Here is a 23357-nt window from a genome sequence, read left to right as displayed (position 1 = left end):
TGATGGAAAAATCGGTTGCACAAAGTGATGACGCTAAATTGCAACATGATGGTTAGATCACTGCATTGCGTGACAACGGAGGCAAGAGAGCTATCGACATATGATGGATTGATAGCGGTGGATGAATTCCTAAGCAAATTTGAAAGCGTACTACCGGAACAATAGTGGTTCGCTGCATTGAAGTGGGCACTGCGCGCAACACCCACACGATGGTGGGGTAAACATCAAGGAAATTTTGAGGACTGGCACAGATGTAGAAGGATGATGCGCGTCCAGTTTGGAAGCCCCCAAATTTGAACAAGAGTTGGTTAGCAAGGATGGAGCAACTTGCATGCCAACCTATCTCGATGGGTATAGACATGTGGGGGCAGCCCACACAAGTACACCCCAAACTCAGGAATAGGATGCTACAGTAGGAAAGGTGATGCACACCACAAGCGTTCCACGTGGAAGTATTCAATAAGGTATGCAGAGTCTTGAATAGGGTTCACCAGGCGAGATGAACTGATTGGGACCTACGTCTGCCAGCAATTCAATGGACCTATAGGGCCATGTACGAAAACCTAAGTGCGGAGATGATTCTAAAACTGAGGAGCAGAGTCGAGACCAAAATTTTGGTGGAAAGGAATCCTCACAAGATAGCTCCCACAGTTGGGACAGTATGCGAGGACCAAGACAAAGGAATTATGCAACTATGTGAGGGCGAACATATGCAGATTCGGGAAGCCATTCAGTGAGGGAACCTTAAACTTCATGAACTTGAAGAATATAGAGTACAACTAAGGAAGAAAAGCATGTTAATGGATGTGAAGATCAAAAAACTGGAAGGTGAAATCGCGCAAGCATGTCTCATCGATAAACTAAGAATAACAAGACAAGATACGGACAGCCATGATACTGCATTGGAAGATTGTCACCGAGAATTTGTGACTTTGCTACCATGGCTGCGACCACACCTTACAAAACAAAGTAACCAGGGGAGCGCACTACATAAGGAAGAACGTGCGGTGCTGACTATCGTGAGGGTAATTGAGGAGTGCCCGCAGACTAGGCTGGAAGGTGAATTGAAGTCTCACATAGGTGGTGCAACCACTTGACTAGCCATAGGGAGCATAGTCTCAACACTCCAAGCAGTTGAAAGAGAGCGTGAGACTATAAAAGAGTCTGTGAGGGAGCTGCACAATAAGGAGGTTGCACGCAAGATCAGTGTGTCACAAGGGTTGTGCCCATGCAGATAGGGTTGCGCTGCCGTGCGGGTAGGCTGGGAAGTGACTGTTGGTGTCATTGTTCATGACAAGATGTCCAATTTAAGACAAAGAGGAGTGGGTAGCGGACAATTAAGACATGAATTAAGAGCTAGATTTGGGATGATCTGCAGCCAAGAAGGCATTAATGACTCAGAAGTGCGGGGAATGGTTGAATTAAAATTCAAAAGATGCTATAACACCCCTAGGGCTAACCACGATACAACACTCGGTTGTTTGAGAATTGATCAGTTACAGAGCATTGAGCATCAAGCACTCTTACCACTTTTCAGTAGGCAAAAAAACATATCCTTTGTAAACACAATGACTGCTACCAAAGCAGCAGTGTGATTCACCAAAGATACCGCTAGTGAGCCCGCGGAGCCCCATATGGTCCACGAGGAGCCCAAAGATGTGGTAGTTGCACCAGAAGTTCCAAAATCGCCACAGACGCCGTGGACAAAGAAGGATAAGCAGCTTATGGGACCAGTTCGCGTATCCCTAAGAAACTAACGATTCAACAAATTTTCAATGGAAAAAAAGAAGCAAAGTCGTCACTATTGAATCAGAGGAAGAGGAGGAATAATTACATGCTCTAATTGATCAAATAGAGGCGCAAGATGATGAGGAGGAGGATGTCCCACCAATGCCTTCTACAACAAGGTTACCCATGTACGTCCCTTCGTGGAGAGGGAAAGTTAGGGCAGCTAAAGACTTGGAGGCCACGAAGAGTGTGCTCCAGACCTCGCTCCTCCCCGATGACATTACTTTTAAAGGACCACCCCTCGACCGGGTGCCTACCCTGAAGTTCGAAGATTGGGACCTGTTGTGCTCTACAACAACCCCCCATTTCATATCATCTTTACTTATAAATATTAACGTATGAAATGGGTCCCTTTAGAATTTAATTTGGTATCAATGCTATTATAATCCAAAAAAGTCCAATAAATGAATAAATGCACTTTATAAAACTTTCTGGGAAAACCCTTAAAAGAAATCATGTAATGATTTGTCATTGCGATAAAGCGATCGCAAGATCGCATATCGCAATGATACATGAATTATAATTAAGCACCCCAAAGTTTTCCGCCGATGCGCATTCGGCGCATTCGGCGATCGGCGATATTCCATGTACATGTTATAATGCCCCATGCCAATAGTCCCGACGCGATACGCATTCGGCGAATTCGGCGATCGGCGACACGCTACAACAGTTGTGATGTTCCCAAAGACTTGTCCCGATGCGATGCGCAATCAGGAATCGGATATCGGTGGCAATCTCACCCAAGTCTTATTGCGCTCAAAGCTTTTCGCCGATGCGATATCACATTCGGCGATCGGTGATATCCAATACACACCATTAAAGCGCACTAATCACACCCCCGATTGCGATCCGATAAAGCGCGGTTTTCAACGAAGAACCGTTAAGTGATGGGATGGCAGAATTCATTTATAATAAAAGCTTGATCGCTCACGCAATCCTTCATCTATGCTCAACCGCCAAAACGTCCATTTCATGCTTAAGTGAATCGTTCACCCAAATAACGCTATAATGGGCATTTAAGGAATGACAGATTGAAAACGGCTAATTAATAAGATCATGTCCTAAAATCTTTTTACGGATTGTATCCGCGCCCATTTTAAAAGCTAAATCCTTCAGTTACACATCTATTCATATGTGCTGTATCACTTAAGAGTTTTTCATCGCTATCTCTGTGTATTACGCCCAATTGCCTCTTTGTGCAGAATTCATTCACAGAAGCTAGGCCTGAGAAGATGGGAAAGAACTCCAAGAAGACTGCAAGTGCTTCCGCAAAACCAATTGCAGGACAAGCGGCCGCAAATAAGAAGAAGGGACTAATATCTGATACTACATGCACGGGGCTCACCAGAGTTACTTGGAAGGGCACTTATAACCTAATTGAAGCTGAGCAACCAGAAAAGATAGTGACAGAAGCTAGTGTGGACTTACTCAAGAAGTCTGATGCAACTCTCAAAGATTTGGCCGACTCTTTCCTTCACAGGATAGCGGCCAGAGAACAGATTCTTCCCTATACAGACATTGTGCGATGGGCGATTGAAGAAATCCCCATATTGGACAAAACTTTTAATACCAGAGATGGGAGGATTTTCGGATCATTCAAGCCAGATGACCTAAGGCAAATGTATCATTTGCCCGAGCCAGAGAAAATATATAACAAGGCCTTCTTGGAGAAGTTTGCAAGCGAGAATGAGATCGAATCTGAACCTATCAAGGATTGGAGGCAAAATCCCAACAAACACAAGCACGAATCCTCCGGTAAGTACTCGGTCGATTCTTTGGCTTCTCCTTATTGTTATGCGGGGATTATGATGTGTAGGCTGTGGGGATTGCATGATTCTACCAATTTTACCATTGAAATGGTTCCTTTAATGGAGGCAGCAGTAAACAGTTGGATTATGGATTGGGCTACTATTCTTTAGGATAAATTAGCAGTAGTTGTTCGTGATTTTAGATCTCAGACTGTTGTTTCAGAAAGGAAAATGCCCCCGTTCTACTATAGTGCATATATCTTAGACACCCTTTGTTTCAATTCCGAATTTCCTATCCTCGGGTGGAGGTGGACTGCACAGGACCCTTCACCCATTCATATATATCATCAAAAATTGTGGAAGTCTTCTTATAAAGACCACCTGTATCAAATCTGTAATGGTTTTATGGTGCCCATTTACTATTCCATTTTTGATAAACCCATTTCAAAAATTTCCTATCAAGCTTCCTTTGATTTACCAGCAGTAGCAAGTTGGTTTGGAGAAGAAAATTTCACCTATATCAGAGTTTTCGGCAGTGAAGCCGACCCACATGTGCTTCCTCTATATGTTCCAGATAAGCTGCTAGCAAGGGAAATTGCATATCAAATCATGGCTGAGAGTACTACACAGACTCTCAAAAGAGAAAAGAAGAAGGGATGGCCATCTTTTCCCTTCAGATGTGGTGTTTATACTCTGCATGATCTTAAACATGCAGAAAAGGAAGCCACAAAGCTTCAGTCTTTAACTCTGGCCACGATCCCAAACAGACCATACGACCCAAAAAAGACTGCTTACACTGCATTAGAACAGGCCAAATTAACAAGGTTTGAGCATCAGGCAGATATGTTTGATGACCTGTTCGTTGCCTCCGAATCAATAGGTCATGCTAAAGAACTCGCCAGGATGCGATATAATGATGAGGGATTAACTGAGTTCAATAAACTCAGAGAACAGAGGTTGCAAACTCTGCCTCTGGATTTATTGGCAACAACCCCAGCGACATCATCAAGCGGACTTGGTCAGGAACAGTTCAAGGAATAGGAGGAGAAGCAGAAGAGGGAACAAGAAGAGAAACAAAAAAAAGAACTGGCAGATAGGCAGAAAAGGGAACAAGAGGAACAGCAGAAAAGAGAACAAGAAGAACAGCAGAGAAAAGAGCAGGAGAAAGAGCAGCAGAAGCAAACCACCGATGTCAATGTAGACACTACCATAGACCCCAAATTATTACAAGAATGGCAGCAATTTCATTCCATCATCAGTGGATTGGAATGTTCAAAAGATGGGGATACTTCTAAGACAAATGATACGCAGGATGTTACCTCTCCTCAGGTTCTAAGTGGAACCAGCGGCCCACCAAGTTCTAAAGAAGTTGAAGTTATTCCAAAAGACCCCTCTGACCAGATTATTCTACAGATAGAAGATATTCCGCCATTGGATGTTTTCTACAGCCCAAGACACAGGGCAGTTGTAAAGCGGTCAAGGAAGAGACGAAGGATTGATCAACCTTCTATCTTCCCCGAACAAACGGTCACGGGTAATGTAGTATGGAAGGAGGAATTGGATCCCTCCGATGACTTAACAAAGCTATCACAGTATGCGGGCGCTTATTCGGTGGCAACAATTGACAAAGCATCGGAGGTGAGCCTTCTATTGAAGAATAAGGACCAAGAAATCTTTGCGTTACAGGCAGAATTGGTTGAAACAAGGCAAAGGGCAGCACAAGCAGAAGAACAGTTGCTGGCGCAACAGCAAGAGAACAATCAGTTGACTCAGCAATTGCAAGCAGAAAGGCAAAGGATCGATCAGGGTGCGATCCAGAAACAAAAAGAATTGACGGAGGCATTGGAAAATTTGAGAGCGGCGAATGAACAAATGATAAAGACCAAAGATGAGCAAATTGCTCAAATGTCATCACAGTTGGAAAGGATGAAGGGCGCGTCGCAGGTAAAAGAGTTTAAATTAGAGGCATTATTGATAAACAATGCATTGATAGCTCAGGTCAGACTCTTATGTCAACAGATCGCTCAAGCTGAGTCCCTATGTGAGCTAACTACAGCAGTAAATCAGCAGGTAGAAAAGGCCAGGACTGAACTAGATCAAGCGGACGAGGCCATTACTGCATATCTTGACTGGCAAGATACTGATTTGGGAAAAGCAGCAAATTTGCCCAGGATTATGGAAACACAGAAAGATATACTTTTCACAGAATGGCACACTCAAGTGATGAAAGCAGAAAGGGCGGCTTCAAGATGTAAATCAACCGCCAGCAATCTAGTGGATCTAGTCAATAACACTCTTTACCTGGCCAATATGATTTCTCAATGTACACCGGGAAAGATAACAACTACAAATACATTAGAGCAAACATGCTACCCTGAATTAGAGGAAAAAGGAAGATTAATCGCTGGAGTTAAAATCTTATCCTCAGATGCATATTGGCTCTCTTTAATCAAACCACATGCACAGAGATCTGCCCTAAAGTGCCTTACAGACGCAATCGGGTGTATAATTCCCGATATCCAAGATGCTACCTACGCTGCACAGCTCAGTTCGTGCCTCAACAAACCTCCGGAAGTTGAGCCAATGCTTGCAATAAATCAACTCAGATTCAAAGGAAAGTAGCCGACTTAATGAGTCACCCTCCCTCTTGCCAGATCGCCAACCAAAACAGGATTAAGAGTTATTGATACCAGCTTAGTAGGATTTCTGTTTAGTAGATATTTAAATTAGATTAGTATTTATAGACCCTTTCATTGTTTTGGAAAGGGTCGTAAAATTTTGTAACAGACTTAATAGGCTGAAGTTTGCACTACTGTGCTTCAGTCGCTATTCTTTTATAAAATTGGACCAGTTGTTCTGAATTTGACATCAAATTTTTTAATGCAATTGCGCACTATTGCCTTTGTTGACGACGATTTCTGTGTTGGAGGAAGAACTGCTAATAGCGATTGATATTTGGGAATGTTCCGCAGCTCATATGGTACTTTTATCTACGTCTGAAGTCATTCCTTTTATATGAATTGTTATGCTATATATTCTTGCTATTGTTGAATACATGTATGCGCTGTAACAGAAAATCTCTATCTCAGCCCACTATTGGATGTTTTGCGATTTGCATTTTCCTTTAATCATGCATGTAACAATGATATAAATGATGAAGTGTAGTAATTTCGCTGTTATCGCTTTGTGTAACTATTTATGCACAGCAATCTTGAAACAATTTAATATCTATGTTTGAAGACAGAGTCATCTATATGTCTGTCTAAAAGCTCAGATCATCAAACGCTACACTTTAGAGATCGATAAAACCCCGAGGTAGATTATAGTTATTATATTCCTGCCGATAGTTTTAGTTGTTTGCTTATCACTAGCATAATTTATAAGTCGCTTATCCATCCCATTTTATCTATTTCTGGGAAACTGGTCCCATTATCCCCAGTCGGAGCCACTATTCCAAACGGAAAAGGAGCTGTACTAAGGTCCAGACCGGGTGGTTTCCCCTATGTTGTTGCAGCGATTTTCGAGGCATCAACATAATTGGCACTAGAAGGAGGGCCTGAACTGTGAATGGCACATAAGTCCAAACCTATAAGCCATTCTAAGAGTAATTCTCCCTCCGAATCCCCTCGGCCTTCCCATTTGCACACTGGTTCGCCGGTATCCAAACAAGGAGAAGGGGAATCAACTACCACTGCTCAAACCCATCATACCCCAGAACAATTAAGTCTTGAATCACCTGAAGTCCAGTCTCTAATCGATAAACTTCAGAGCTTCTCGATTTCACCACAGAAATCTGAGGTATCACAAAGCAGTGCGACTTCGCAATTCAATCTGACTCATCCTCTCACCAGACTTCAGAGCGAAAAACTCGGTATTGAACCCACTGAGTTCCCTTTACCCAAAAGGAAAAAGGCAAAGAAAATTACTCAAGGATATGATAGTGAAGAGCTTTCATCCACGTCCTCCATTGCATCTTCCCCTCTGCGAGGTCAACCATCCACTCCCCCATTACAAATTGTCGTTCACCAGGGGTTAGAAGCCTCAATATCCCAACCTGTTCACTCCTCATCTTTGATCCCTTCCCATACATCTGGAATCCCAATAGTAGTGTCAACCACTGTCGCTATCATAATGGCAGACCCATGGACTAGGCCAGGTGCAGTCAACATGCCTGCACCATTGCATGATCTACCAGATGCTCCTGAAAAATGGCTGCCTAAATTTAACCCAGATGACGGGACCCAGGCTGAAGAACACATTAATAATTTTATGTTAGCAGTTAACATAAAAGGAGTGACAGAGCAAGATGTTGTTGTGAGACTCTTCCCCTACACCTTACAAGGATCAGCAGGATCCTGGTATTTTTCCTTACCCTCTGGTTCAATTACCAGTTGGAACACATGCCAAGAGCAGTTTCTTACCAAATATGGAGATGATAGGTCCTTAGCTACTTTAATAAACGACCTCTCCAATCTGAGAATAGAGCATAGGGAACCAATAAAGGAGTTTAATGCCAGATTTAATAAACTCCTGAATAAAATCCCTACAGCTTCTAAACAAAGTGAACAAATTCGAAGCGAATGGTATATTACCGCCCTACCTGCCAACATAGCTATTTTTGTGGACAGGGCTGGGAAACCTACCTTAGCTGAAAACATGAGAGAAGCACTTGCTGTTGAAAAGCGCATCAACGCTCTAGAGAAGAAAGCTTCTTTGGAAGATAGAAAAGCTAAAAAAGTCTCATTTAAAGAGGGTTCCAAGAAGAAAACCCCAAAGGACCCGTACGACATGGAAGGTTTACAAAAAGTCCTTAAAACGTTGTCTAACGAAATGGTTGAAATAAAGAAGCAGGTGGCCGAAACCTCAAACAAAAGACCATTTAGGACTTATAAGAAAACTGAAACTAAGCCACCCAATGTTATATCTAACGCAGATTCAGAGCAAGAAGAAGAAGAAGAGGAAACAACCTCACAAACCGATGATGAGGAAGAAGTAGCTGAATGCCACGGAATGTGGGATTTTATACTCCCAAACTCTGATACCGAGCCAGAAGAAGAAGCCTTTCCGGTTACTACAAGAAGTAAGAGTACTTCTGAACCTGCCCAGGCAACTTCAAAGAAAAGGAGTGCAGGTGCTACCACAACAAAGGAAAAAGTTCCCCCAAAAAAGACGCCTGTAGTAGTCCCCCAAAACCAGCCTTCAACTTCTAATTCTCCTTCAACATCCAAGACATTAGTGGTATCTGATTCAATGGAATATAACATTGTTGATGACATGAAGAAAACTAAGGCAAACATAACTATTTTTGAGCTTAGTAAATTAAAGCATCAGCAAAAATTACTGCTTAAAGAATTGAATGCTGTTCCCTCTGCTCCCCTTCCCAGTGCAAGAGCTGCCAATGATTCAGGCCAACCTCCTTCAGGTATGGTTGAAGCTACCGATTCAGTTCTAATTGGAGATAGATCGAATTCTCATACTCCTCCCTTCCTACTGACCTATGAGATTTATAACAGAAACCTGCACAACTGTTTAATTGATTCAGGGGCATCATCCAACATAATGCCAGCTTCAGTTTGCTCTAAACTGAACATTGAACCCCAGAAATCTGCTATTCATATTGTACAGTTGGATAGGACCAAAGTGCAGGTTGTGGGAGAAATTAATTCCGTAACCATCAGGTTGTCTGTCGATCCCAAGATTGTACAGAGGATTGATATCTTAATTGCTGATATACCTGAGTTCTACGGTTTAATTTTGAGAAGAGATTGGTCCGAAAAACTGCATGGGTATATTTCCATAGATTGGTCACATATGTGGCTTCCCTACAAGGGAAAGCCAAATCAAATAAGGATTGATCGAGAGAAGCATATGACCCACACAGTTACTGAATTTGAGCAAGAAAACCAACCTGTAGCGTTCAACAACAACATTTTGGGGAACTATTCGTCAGAGTCATTCTTTGGCAACTTTCTTGCCCAACCATCTCCTTTTTCAGTCAATCATTTTACATCTCAGATTGAAATTTTTTCACAAACTGATAAGTCTAGATGTTTTAATGATGCTGAGGAAAATGTAAATATTTTTGTTAATACTCCTTTATTTTGGTCTTTATATTTTGATGGCTCTAAGTCCAGCGAAGGCTCAGGAGCAGGTTGCATTTTGGTTAGTCCACAAGGAGAAAAGACAATGCTGTCTTGTAGGTTAGAATTTGACTGCACTAACAACACAGCCGAATATGAAGCTTTAGTCCAGGGATTATATAAAGCAATTGGCCTTAAAGTGCAATATTTAAAGGTATTCGGCGATTCAGAAATCATTGTCAAACAGGTGAGGAATGCAATTCATTGTCTTTCAAGTCACCTCAAGCATTATCAATCACTAGTACAGGATCTTACCTCACACTTTTCAGCATTTAACATTTCTTCCATTCCTAGGTCACAAAACTCGGCAGCCGACCTACTAGCCAATGTAGCTTCTAAACTTTTACCTTCTGAAGACTACAGCCTTGATAGATTTTCCGTAGAATTACTTTTTAGGCCTTCAATTCCCGACAATGTCACTAATTGGAGAGTATTTAACTATGATGAAGATATCCTGCAGTTTCTAACTTCTAAAAAGTCCTATGACAATCAAGTTATTGAGGAAAATGACCATGATCTACAGATGAAAGAAACACCTCAAGAAAATTCAATTCCTAAACCAGTGGTAAAGCTCAAAGACCTTTATGATATCAAAGACAGGTTTAAACCTGTAATTAATGCAAAGCTTCAAAGTTCTACCCTTAGGTTTGAATTGATAAATCTAGGTACTGACCATACTCCTCAAAACATCAATTTAGGATTAGGACTTTCCATGGAAGAAAAGGAAGCATTTATTAACCTGTTAAGAAAAAACAAACAGGTCTTTGCTTGGAAGTATGATGATTTAAAGACTTATGATACATCTATTATCCAGCATACCATTCCCATGCTTCCTGATCAGAAACTGATTCAGCAAAAGTTAAGAAAAATACATCCAAATTTGGAGAGCCAGATAAAGTTGGAGCTTAACAAGCTCTTGAAAGCCAAGATTATTTTTCCGGTCCGACACTCAAACTGGGTCTCTAATATGGTGCCAGTCAGAAAGAAAAATGGCGACATTCGAATTTGTATTGATTTCAGGAACCTGAACAAAGCGAGCTTGAAAGATAACTTCCCATTACCGACTATGGAACAAATCCTCCAATCAGTAGCAGGCTCTGAATTGATGTCCTTTCTTGATGGATTCTCAGGATATAACCAAGTTCTGGTTCATCCTGATGACCAACTTAAAACCACATTCAGAACAAAATGGGGAACATATGCATATCAGAAAATGCCTTTTGGACTCATAAATGCAGGAGAGACATTCCAGAGAGCTATGGATATAGCCTTTAGAGGGTTGATTAATCGAACAGTAGTCGTCTATTTAGACGATATTACTGTATATTCTAAGAAGAGATATAATCATTTGCATGACTTAAATCAAATCTTTCAGCGATGCAAAAGATATGGTATTTCTCTGAACCCAAAGAAGTCTTTCTTTGCTCTTGATCAAGGAAAACTCTTAGGCTTTATTGTATCCAAAGATGGCATTTATATTGATCCTGATCGGATCAAGGAAATTTCTGAAATCCCTTTCCCACACAATAAAAAGTCGATGCAGTCATTTTTAGGCCAGATTAATTTCGTTAAACGATTTGTTCCAGATTTTTCTCAAATTGTATTACCACTCCAGACAATGATTAAGAAGAATTCAATCTTCAAGTGGGGATCAGAAGAAAAGCAAGCTTTTGATGTTATCAAGCAATCAATAATCAATGCCCCAGCCTTGAATACCCCAAATTTTTCTAATCATTTTACATTGTATACCATTGTGTCCGATGTGTCTTATGCTGCAGTTCTCACGCAGCCAAATGCTCACAATTTAGAGGCACCCATATCATTCTTCAGTTCAAATCTTCAGGGTGCCGAATTAAATTACTCCGATGTAGAAAAACAAGCCTTTGCTGCATTTAAAGCGGTCAAACATTATAGACCCTTTCTTTTAAAAACCCATACAAAAATAATAGTTCCTTTCCCGGCAGTTAGGCAACTATTAATCCAAAAAGAGCTAGGTGAAAAAAGGGCAAATTGGGTCACAGCGCTTCAAGAGTATGACCTAGAAATTAAGCCAGCAAAGATTGTTAGGGGCCAAGGTTTTTGCAGGATATTGGCAGGAGCATCCAACATTCTAGAATCAAGCGATACAGATCAAACTCAAGAAATTAATCAGATAAGTGTTACTGATTCTGGATCTCAATATTCAGATTTAATCTTTTATCTAAAGAATGGTTATGCACCTCCGAATTTATCTTACAAAAACAAAAGGGCCATTAGATTAAAAGCGAAGAATTTTACAATCATTGATGATGTGCTTTTTAGACAGAATTACGATTCTATCTTGTTAAGATGCCTTGTGTTATCACAAAATCAGTACTAAGGGCTGCTACCTAGCAAGATCTCATGTAACTGTTTCAGACCAGGCTTTAGACTAAGGTTTAGCCTCCTTAGTCAGAGAGGGCTCTCTCACAGATTTTTGATATGCATTAAGGGCAAGAAAAGATGGCTAACTCTTCACACATTTATGAAAACAAAGCTGGTTGGACACATATCAAATTAGTCTTCATTGGGCTATGGAGTCTCACACATTTAGTAAACAAAAGCACAGTCATTTCATGGAAGTCAAGGCTCTTTGCATCAGATGTTCAAACATACTTTACATAAACCACAGCTTGCCAAGCATACAGGAAGTCAGAGCATTAAACATGAATTCTGAGTGATTATGCTGTAACAAGGCTGTAAAAGAACATTAAGAGAATAACCACCATCACATTTGAACAATATAATCCATTGAGAATCTTGAGAAGAAACAACAGCTGTTTTACTATTACTGTAATAAGTCTTTTACATTGGCCCAAATAAAACTCTGTTTTTGTATAAAATCTCCAACCCTTAATACATAAATCATCCAGCTATATATAGGAATATGCTTCTAACTACCTAGAGCTTCCTCCTCCAGCATGAGGGGAGCTCGATTCCACCTATGATGACACCTACTAACCTTTAACTGACTAATAATTACAGCTGACCACTGATTGACAGCGTTATAATCCTAAAGCAAACAAAACTCTACTTCTACATCATGCTGGAAGTAGCATTTATTACAATCAAACTGGTGTTCCTACGAGGAAAAGGAGAGAACAGATTCAGTCTTTGACAAATGGCTTCTTTTAGTTTGGCTGTGATGAACCTTTAATGCTCCATGTTTGTCTTTAATGATATTTCTGTTACCCTGAAACATAGGCCCCTGTTTGTCGGTCTTTGATGCGCTTTACTATATTCGAATCCAAAGAAGCTTGCCTTTTATCTTTAATTGACCAAAATAGAGCGGACTGCCACATCTTGGATGTGCTGTAGGCTATACTGATAGACAGGTGTCTCTCTTTCAAGTTTCTCGATCATCTCACTACCATAGCTGCTCTGTGTTTAAAATCACCATCTACAGCAGTTTCGTAGCGCGCTACGAAACTGCTGTGTGATTAAAAAACACAGACTTCTTTTCATTCAAACTGAACTCCTAATTGTTTGCATTGAAGCAGATATGTTTTCAGTGTGATTCCCACTAATGCAAGTAACAGCAATGAACCTGACATTTTTGCCTTTGTACTTTAGAAAACAAGCGATCATCATGCAAAAGATCATATGTTCTGGGGTAAATACTGAATGACTTACATCAGTCTTGATATATACCAAACAGACCACACTAATAGGTGACTGTAAATGTGTTTGAAATATCGATTGGCGCAACATACATAACCCAAACTGGCTGTGATACTAGAACCGCTGCAAATCCTCCATAAACTGCTTACAACTCCTTTCCAATGCTCTGTAATCTGAGATGAAAGAATTATGCACCACCTCGAAATATATTTATCTGATCCAGTTTCCTTGAATCGAATTCATTTAATATTTGGCAAAAGATAAAGGCATTTAAAAAATTACAGTGTTTCTCACTAAAGAGCCTGATACAATCATCGGATGCTCCACTAGCAATAAAACCGCTCTTTGACCAGTGAACTGAGAATATTGTTCGATCATGATATCCAGAAATGGTGCAAAGATGTTTCCAGGGCCCATTATTTCCACTTCTCTCTGCTGGGTTTATGCTTGTATCCCAAACCATCAACGTTAAGTCATCGCTGCAAGAGACCATTCTGTCTCTGGAAGAGTTAAAAGAAACCGCCCACAGTGTTGATGTATGGCCACTGACAGAATTGCCCAATGTTTGCATGCATGCCTAGTCATCACCGTCTCTATCCTTTGCCCAAAACTTAATACATCTCAGGGTGGAACTGAAGTTCTCAATCTTGGGTACTAGCTGAAAGATCCGTGCGGTAACTCTGCATCAACTGAACCTATTGACTGTAACAAATACCCATTATTATAGTACACCATTTTGAGATGACAAATACGGTTCTGCTGGTTCCGAAAACTAAAGTTGCAGACTCCCCTCTTCAACTCATATACTTTCAACACTGGTATAACTCCCAAACGCGCATAACAGGTCCCAATTTACCTAGGCTCCCAAAAACAAAATGCGTTCAAGAATGACAAATGCGCAAAGAACAACAGAATACCAATGCTATTTTAATTAACCATGAGATGTGTGAGGTAACATTTGTTCTGAGCGTGACAAATGCGCTCCCAATGCAAAATGTAAATTGTTAAGCAAAATCGCCAATCCATGACCACCTTCTTTGTGCTTTTCCTTATCTCCCAATGCACTTATGACATTTCCAAGTTCCAATAAACCCTTGTTAACGTGAACACCTTCTTTGAAACGGAGACCGTCCGCACCTGTAGCATTGAGTCTTGCTTGGTATTCAATCCTTGAAAGGCCACCTTTGATTCGAGCATCACCATGAAAAAGATGATAATTTTCAGTTATCTGAACATTTCCTCAATGTGAAATTTCTATTTCTCGCACCAGCTCCTTGTCAACTTTAGGAGCACCCATTCCACTGACAGAGTGAGCGCCATGTCATGAATGTTATCTCAAGGGTCAACTGAATAGGAATTTAGAGCAAACTTCAAATTTGTGTGGAAGATATATAAGCATAAGGCCCAAGTTAGATCTGAAAGCAAAGCAGAGCAAACGATAATATCATCAGTGCAGACAATGACGCAGAAGAAATGGGGAAGCCGAGCAGCAATAGCGGTAGTGGGAGTGGTAATGGTGGTTCTGCCACCGGCACGACAGCAGATTCATATATTGGCAGTCTCATCAGCTTGACATTAAAGAGCGAAATACGTTATGAGGGCATTCTTTACACCATCGACACCCAAAACTCCGACATTGCTCTGCAAGATGTGCCGATTGCGAACTTCACAATCCCCATGTTTTCTCTGGGAGAAAGATGGATCCGCAGCTGCAACAGAATCCCAAACTTGTGATGCCCCGCATGCAAATAATACGCTCTCATTTCTAAAACCCCTTTTCTGGCAAAGACAAAACAAATATCAACCAAGTGTCGGTGGAGGAACTAACGCACGAACAGCTGGTAATGTTTATCAAACCTCAACATCTCGTTTGCATGGAAAAAGAACCCTTGTGGAGCTAAGCCACGAAGACAATGCACTAAATCTCTCTCTGGCACTTCATCAAACACTTGCGCCCAAGACATAAATGTTATTTCATGAATTTGCCACCTGCCAATAATCGGTTTCATGATTCTAAATGCAAAGTGACAAGTGAAACACTTCCCACCAGAATTGTATAATTTATGACTGCTGCCTGAAGTTTTTTCCTTCAACTGGTTTACTCTTTTAGAGAAGGCAAGTATCTCCATTCAGGCAGATTTCTTCCTTATTTTATATGAACAAGGTTGTTTGCATGGACTTGAAAGGGACATCGATCCCCATTTTCTTTTTGTCTTTTTCTGATGTTAACTGAGCAGTTTCTGTAGAGAAAATTGAACATAAACACTCGCCGGTGTTTTGCTCATGCCTGGCTATACTTGTGTCCTCAACGTCCGTGTTTGATTTGGAAACAACATCATCATTAACAACCTCAGAACCTGAGTCTTCAGATGGGCCCAATGTATTTCTTTCCTGGGATGAAGGATCAGACCGTTGCTTAAGTCCACATACTAGAGACCTAGTAACACATAGCCAAATTCTTGGCATTTCAATGTCATCACCTCCTTTAATGGGAATGTGCCATGAGCCTCTTTCAGACTCTTGAATAACAATCGAATATGGAGGTGGCATGTGAAACTGTGGACCAGATTTATTGAAAGTAAAGCGGACCTGATGTTTTTCCTTCCATTTTGAGAAGAACTCATTAACTAACAATTAGAATAAATGATCTCTCATTTCATCATAAGCAAACATTTGAAATTCACAGCCGCATATGGCCAGTACCAGTCATCATTCAACCCAGCTGGTGTTGTATACAAGGCACTAGCTTTTCTCCAATCCTCAATCAGCTGTTTATTGTAAGGGTCATCAGCTGGCACACCTGTGGCACGCTTGTTGTGCAATAAAATGAAAGGCCATTTCTTCTTCGGGCTTCTTTGGTGCAAGACATTGACTACAGAGCTTAACTGAGAGACATTAAAACCACCATCAGCAAAGTTTTGCTGATAAAAGCCTACATTTGCACCATCCACAATAAAGTCATATGGCCCATGATGATCCAGCCACTCCTGAAAAATTCCTGAAATTCGACTCGACCTCCCGTGCACATGCCAAATCCACCATTTCGTAGCATGCTACGAAAACACCTAAACATGTAGCGCTGCGAAACTGCTAAAAAGAATTCAGGCGCTACGAAAACACCCTGTCTTTAAGCTAGGCTAAAAAATTTTGGCAACAGCATTTTCAGTGATAACACCTTGAAAAACCTGAAGCCCAAAAGGTTTTGCAGGAGCTACATGACGGACCAGCAGGAGGACATTTCGGAGCTGACACAACAGCTCACAAAATTATTCATGCTGGTTATTATTGGCCTACTTTGTTTAAAGATGCTCACGAGTACGTAAGGAAATTTCTAAATTGTCAAACTGCTAGCGGAAGACAACGTAAGTCAGCTTTCCCCCTGCAACCAATCAACATTGAATAGCCATTTGAGCAATGGGGATTGGATATCATTGGGGAGATTACTCCAGCATCTTCCAAACAGCATAAGCATATCCTTACTGCTACCGATTACTTTACAAAGTGGGTTGAAGCAATCCCTTTAAAGACATCAAATTCTGAAGCAATCATTGAATTCATAGACCAATTCATCATTACCAGGTTTGGTGTCCCAAATGCTCTTGTTTTCGATAATGCATCTTACTTTTCAGGCAACGCTATGTTTGATTTCGCTATTAAAAGAGGATTTAAGTTAAAATATTCTGCTAATTATTATCCCCAAGGAAATGGTTTAGCAGAATCTACTAATAAGAATCTGATTAAAATCATTAAGCGAACTATCGAACAAAATCAGAGGAATTGGCACAAATCCTTAGTGTTCCCATTATGGGCTGATAGGATAACACAGAAAGCTTCTATTGGAACTTCTCCATTTAATCTTGTCTATGGAAAAGAAGCAATCTTACCCACAAATCTTATTCTTCCTTCTTTAGCCCTAGTGCAGTTTATTGAGGAAACTCCTTCCTCTTCTATTCAGTTTAGACATGAACAGATCCTAAAATTAGAAGAGGAAAGAGAAAAAGACAAGGTTATCCATGCCAAACATCAGCAAGTCATCAAAGTAGCTTTTGATTCAGTCTCATCCGGTTCAAAACAATTCCAAGTCGGTGATTTAGTTCTGAAATGGGACAAAGCCCATGAAGACAAGGGTAAACACTCCAAGTTCCAGAAGTTATGGCTTAGACCATTTCAGATCTGTGAGAAGATAGGCCATTCAACCTTTATATTGCAAGATTTATCAGGTTTGAGAGATTCTCTCCCTGTTAATGGCCTTGTCTTGAAGAAATTCTTTCATTGAGGAGGTAACCCCTTCTCCTTTCATTTCAGTAGGATTTTATAGTTTGTAGGATTTTAGGAAATAAGGTTGTGAGATATCTCCCATTGAACTTTTGCTGTGTTTGAAAAGTTGTCTCCATAAAACGAGAATGAACATTTGCTTTTAAAATGATATAACTTTTAACCAAAAAGGATAACTTCTAGGAAATTAGATGTCTTTGTATTCTGAAATCACAATTCAAATTTTTGTCAACTCCTCTCAAAACATAGAAAAATTGTAAACCATTTTCTGTTTTTAAATTGGTCTCTAAAGGTTATCCATACTAAGATAGGAATCAATCCAATCTCAACATCTTCAACTCTTACTCTGTCATCCATTACTCTTAAGAAGAAGATTGTTCACCCCATTCACCAAAGTTTATGATTATTCAGAGTGTAATTCTAAAATATAAGATATTTAAGATAAGAGGTCTTATTACAAGCCTGCTTACCACGTTCATAGAGAAATAGTTTATCTGACATTACCAATACTGCAAACCAAAACAGGGTAATGGCTTGAAATTACAAGACAAGGGGTCTCATCACGAGCCAGCTTGTTCAGTTAAACTACTATCAGTGAGTGGCATTGTCAACAGCTGGCCACCAAACCAGGACAATGGCTTTTTATCTTATCAATGACAAAGAAGAAAAAGGAAATGAAATACAAAATATGAAAAAATATTTTGAATTCATTCTATTAATCACACTCTTAATTGGATGGGACAATGGACAATCACATGGTTAAAAGGTATCCCTGTCGAAACTATAGATGTTTGCTGGCAGCAGAGGCTCTACCTATGACAGATGAGTTTACTATAAAAGGCTGATTTGGAAAAGTATTCTATTTTATCATTACAAACCAATAAAGACCTATTTCAAAGCTTAGAATGTTTTTATTTTCTTAAAAAAGAGGAAGTCAACAAAATAGTTTCATTTTTCTCAGAATATATTGAAATCTAGTTATATTAGAAATTTCCCCATTGATTGAAACTCTATTTTCTGAAAAAGCTTAAATGTTCCTATTTTTGAAAGAGATAACTGGTTCTTCCAGCGAATCGCCAATTGTTGTGCTCTACAACAACCCCCCATTTCATATCATCTTTACTTATAAATATTAACGTATGAAATGGGTCCCTTTAGAATTTAATTTGGTATCAATGCTATTATAATCCAAAAAAGTCCAATAAATGAATAAATGCACTTTATAAAACTTTCTGGGCAAACCCTTAAAAGAAATCATGTAATGATTTGTCATTGCGATAAAGCGATCGCAAGATCGCATATCGCAATGATACATGAATTATAATTAAGCACCCCAAAGTTTTCCGCCGATGTGCATTTGGCGCATTCGGCGATCGGCGATATTCCATGTACATATTATAATGCCCCATGCCAATAGTCCCGACGTGATACGCATTCGGCGAATTCGGCGATCGGCGACACGCTACAACAGTTGTGATGTTCCCAAAGACTTGTCCCGATGCGATGCGCAATCAGGAATCGGATATCGGCGGCAATCTCACCCAAGTCTTATTGCGCTCAAAGCTTTTCGCCGATGCGATATCGCATTTGACGATTGGTGATATCCAATACACACCATTAAAGTGCACTAATCACACCCCCAATTGCGATCCGATAAAGCGCGGTTTTCAACGAAGAACCGTTAAGTGATGGGATGGCAGAATTCATTTATAATAAAAGCTTGATCGCACACACAATCCTTCATCTATGCTCAACCACCAAAACGTCCATTTCATGCTTAAGTGAATCGTTCACCCAAATAACGCTATAATGAGGCATTTAAGGAATGACAGATTGAAAACGGCTAATTAATAAGATCATGTCCTAAAATCTTTTTACAGATTGTATCCGCGCCCATTTTAAAAGCTAAATCCTTCAGTTACGCATCTATTCATATGTGTTGTATCACTTAAGAGTTTTTCATCGCTATCTCTGTGTATTACGCCCAATTGCCTCTTTGTGCAGAATTCATTCACAGAAGCTAGGCCTGAGAAGATGGGAAAGAAGTCCAAGAAGACTGCAGGTGCTTCCGCAACACCAATTGCAGGACAAGCGGCTGCAAATAAGAAGAAGGGACTAATATCCGATACTACATGCATGGGGCTCACTAGAGTTACTTGGCAGGGCACTTATAACCTAATTGAAGCTGAGCAACCAGAAAAGATAGTGACAGAAGCTAGTGTGGACTTACTCAAGAAGTCTGATGCAACTCTCAAAGATTTGGCTGACTCTTTCCTTCACAGGATAGCGGCCAGAGAACAGATTCTTCCCTATACAGACGTTGTGCGATGGGCGATTGAAGAAATCCCCATATTGGACAGAACTTTTAATACCAGAGATGGGAGGATTTTCGGATCATTCAAGCCAGATGACCTAAGGCAAATGTATCATTTTCCTGAGCCAGAGAAAATATATAACAAGGCCTTCTTGGAGTTTGCAAGCGAGAATGAGATCGAATCTGAACCTATCAAGGATTGGAGGAAAAATCCCAACAAACACAAGCACGAATCCTCCGGTAAGTACTCGGTCGATTCTTTGGCTTCTCCTTATTGTTATGCGGGGATTATGATGTGTAGGCTGTGGGGATTGCATGATTCTGCCAATTTTACCATTGAAATGGTTCCTTTAATGGAGGCAGCAGTAAACAGTTGGATTATGGATTGGGCTACTATTCTTTTGGATAAATTAGCAGTAGCTGTTCGTGATTTTAGATCTCAGACTGTTGTTTCAGAAAGGAAAATGCCCCCGTTCTACTATAGTGCATATATCTTAGACACCCTTTGTTTCAATTCCGAATTTCCTATCCTTGGGTGGAGGTGGACTGCACAGGACCCTTCACCCATTCATATATATCATCAAAAATTGTGGAAGCCTTCTTATAAAGACCACCTGTATCAAATCTGTAATGGTTTTATGGTGCCCATTTACTATTCCATTTTTGATAAACCCATTTCAAAAATTTCCTATCAAGCTTCCTCTGATTTACCGGCAGTAGCAAGTTGGTTTGGAGAAGAAAATTTCACCTATATCAGAGTTTTTGGCAGTGAAGCCGACCCACATGTGCTTCCTCTATATGTTCCAGATAAGCTGCTAGCAAGGGAAATTGCATATCAAATCATGGTTGAGAGTACTACACAGACTCTCAAAAGAGAAAAGAAGAAGGGATGGCCATCTTTTCCCTTCAGATGTGGTGTTTATACTCTGCATGATCTTAAACATGCAGAAAAGGAAGCCACAAAGCTTCAGTCTTTAACTCTGGCCACGATCCCAAACAGACCATACGACCCAAAAAAGACTGCTTACACTGCATTAGAACAGGCCAAATTAACAAGGTTTGAGCATCAGGCAGATATGTTTGATGACCTGTTCGTTGCCTCCGAATCAATAGGTCATGCTAAAGAACTCACTAGGATGCGATATAATGATGAGGGATTAACTGAGTTCAATAAACTCAGAGAACAGAGGTTGCAAACTCTGCCTCTGGATTTATTGGCAACAACCCCGGCGATATCATCAAGCAGACCTGGTCAAGAACAGTTCAAGGAACAGGAGGAGAAACAGAAGAGGGAACAAGAAGAGAAACAGAAAAAAGAACTGGCAGATAGGCAGAAAAGGGAACAAGAGGAACAGCAGAAAAGAGAACAAGAAGAACAACAGAGAAAAGAGCAGGAGAAAGAGCCGCAGAAGCAAACCACCGATGTCAATGTAGACACTACCATAGACCCCAAATTATTACAAGAATGGCAGCAATTTCATTCCATCATCAGTGGATTGGAATGTTCAAAAGATGGGGATACTTCTAAGACAAACGATACGCAGGATGTTACCTCTCCTCAAGTTCTAAGTGGAACCAGCGGCCCACCAAGTTCTAAAGAAGTTGAAGTTATTCCAAAAGACCCCTCTGACCAGATTATTCTACAGATAGAAGATATTCCGCCATTGGATGTTTTCTACAGCCCAAGACACAGGGCAGTTGTAAAGCAGTCAAGGAAGAGACGAAGGATTGATCAACCTTCTATCTTCCCCGAACAAACAGTCATGGGTAATGTAGTATGGAAGGAGGAATTGGATCCCTCCGATGACTTAACAAAGCTATCACAGTATGCGGGCGCTTATTCGGCGGCAACAATTGATAAAGCATCGGAGGTGAGCCTTCTATTGAAGAATAAGGACCAAGAAATCTTTGCGTTACAGGCAGAATTGGTTGAAACAAGGCAAAGGGCAGCACAAGCAGAAGAACAGTTGCTGGCGCAACAGCAAGAGAACAATCAGTTGACTCAGCAATTGCAAGCAGAAAGGCAAAGGATCGATCAGGGTGCGATCCAGAAACAAAAAGAATTGACGGAGGCATTGGAAAATTTGAGAGTGGCGAATGAACAAATGATAAAGACCAAAGATGAGCAAATTGCTCAAATGTCATCACAGTTGGAAAGGATGAAGGGCGCGTCGCAGGTAAAAGAGTTTAAATCAGAGGCATTATTGATAAACAATGCATTGATAGCTCAGGTCAGACTCTTATGTCAACAGATCGCTCAAGCTGAGTCCCTATGTGAGCTAACTACAACAGCAAATCAGCAGGTAGAAAAGGCCAGGACTGAACTGGATCAAGCGGACGAGGCCATTACTGCATATCTTGACTGGCAAGATACTGATTTGGGAAAAGCAGCAAATTTGCCCAGGATTATGGAAACACGGAAAGATATACTTTTCACAGAATGGCACACTCAAGTGATGAAAGCAGAAAGGGCGGCTTCAAGATGTAAATCAACTGCCAGCAATCTAGTGGATCTAGTCAATAACACTCTTTACCTGGCCAATATGATTTCTCAATGTACACCGGGAAAGATAACAACTACAAATACATTAGAGCAAACATGCTACCCTGAATTAGAGGAAAAAGGAAGATTAATCGCTGGAGTTAAAAGCTTATCCTCAGATGCATATTGGCTCTTTTTAATCAAACCACATACGCAGAGATCTGCCCTAAAGTGCCTTACAGACGCAATCGGGTGTATAATTCCCGATATCCAAGATGCCACCTGTTGGAGAGGTAAATCCCCTCTACGGATAGAGGCGATCCCTACTAGCCCAGAACAGGTCTAGCAACAATCAGTCAATGCTACTATGCAAGTTCCTAATTGCAATTAAACAAGAGGTAAAGAGCACCTACTTGGATTCCAACGCTATTATTTAATGAAGAGATGTCACCTTCACTTCTTTGCTCTGACTGGTCACGATCCTCCGCGATCTCCGCGAATAGACACCTGCACACACGAAGAGGAAACAAACACAAGCGTGAAATCTAATAAAAGCAACCATACATCAGTCAGAAAAGATGTAATTCACATTTAACCATTGCATAGACAAACGAGAATGGAACAATAATAGTAGTCATCTATTATTAATCAAGCAGAGAAGAGTACAACCAAATGTTCTGACGTCGGTAACCTTCTCAGGAGGGGCCAGTCAGCAAGCGTCTCAAGCATTCACCTTTGGAAATGATTCTCCCAAGACAAGAAACTCTCTCTCACACACAAGCAACACAAAAAAACCTTCCCTAAGCTATCAATCACTTCCACACTTAGCACACCAAATACCTATAGTAGCATCAATCTGAGCACTATAAGCTCCACACAATCCAAGCTATTCCAAAACTAGCTGCTCATGGTAATGGTGGAAGTTTATATAGGAGAAGGAGCCTCCTAAAAGGGTGGAAGGATGATCTTAT

The sequence above is a fragment of the Pinus tabuliformis genome, chromosome Q (genome assembly GCF_031772625.1).
Source record: "Pinus tabuliformis cultivar Carrire ecotype Pingquan chromosome Q, CPIR1, whole genome shotgun sequence".
Taxonomy (NCBI): domain Eukaryota; kingdom Viridiplantae; phylum Streptophyta; class Pinopsida; order Pinales; family Pinaceae; genus Pinus; species Pinus tabuliformis.
The sequence above is the reverse complement of the archived record's forward strand: the minus strand, read 5'-3'. Positions refer to the sequence as shown.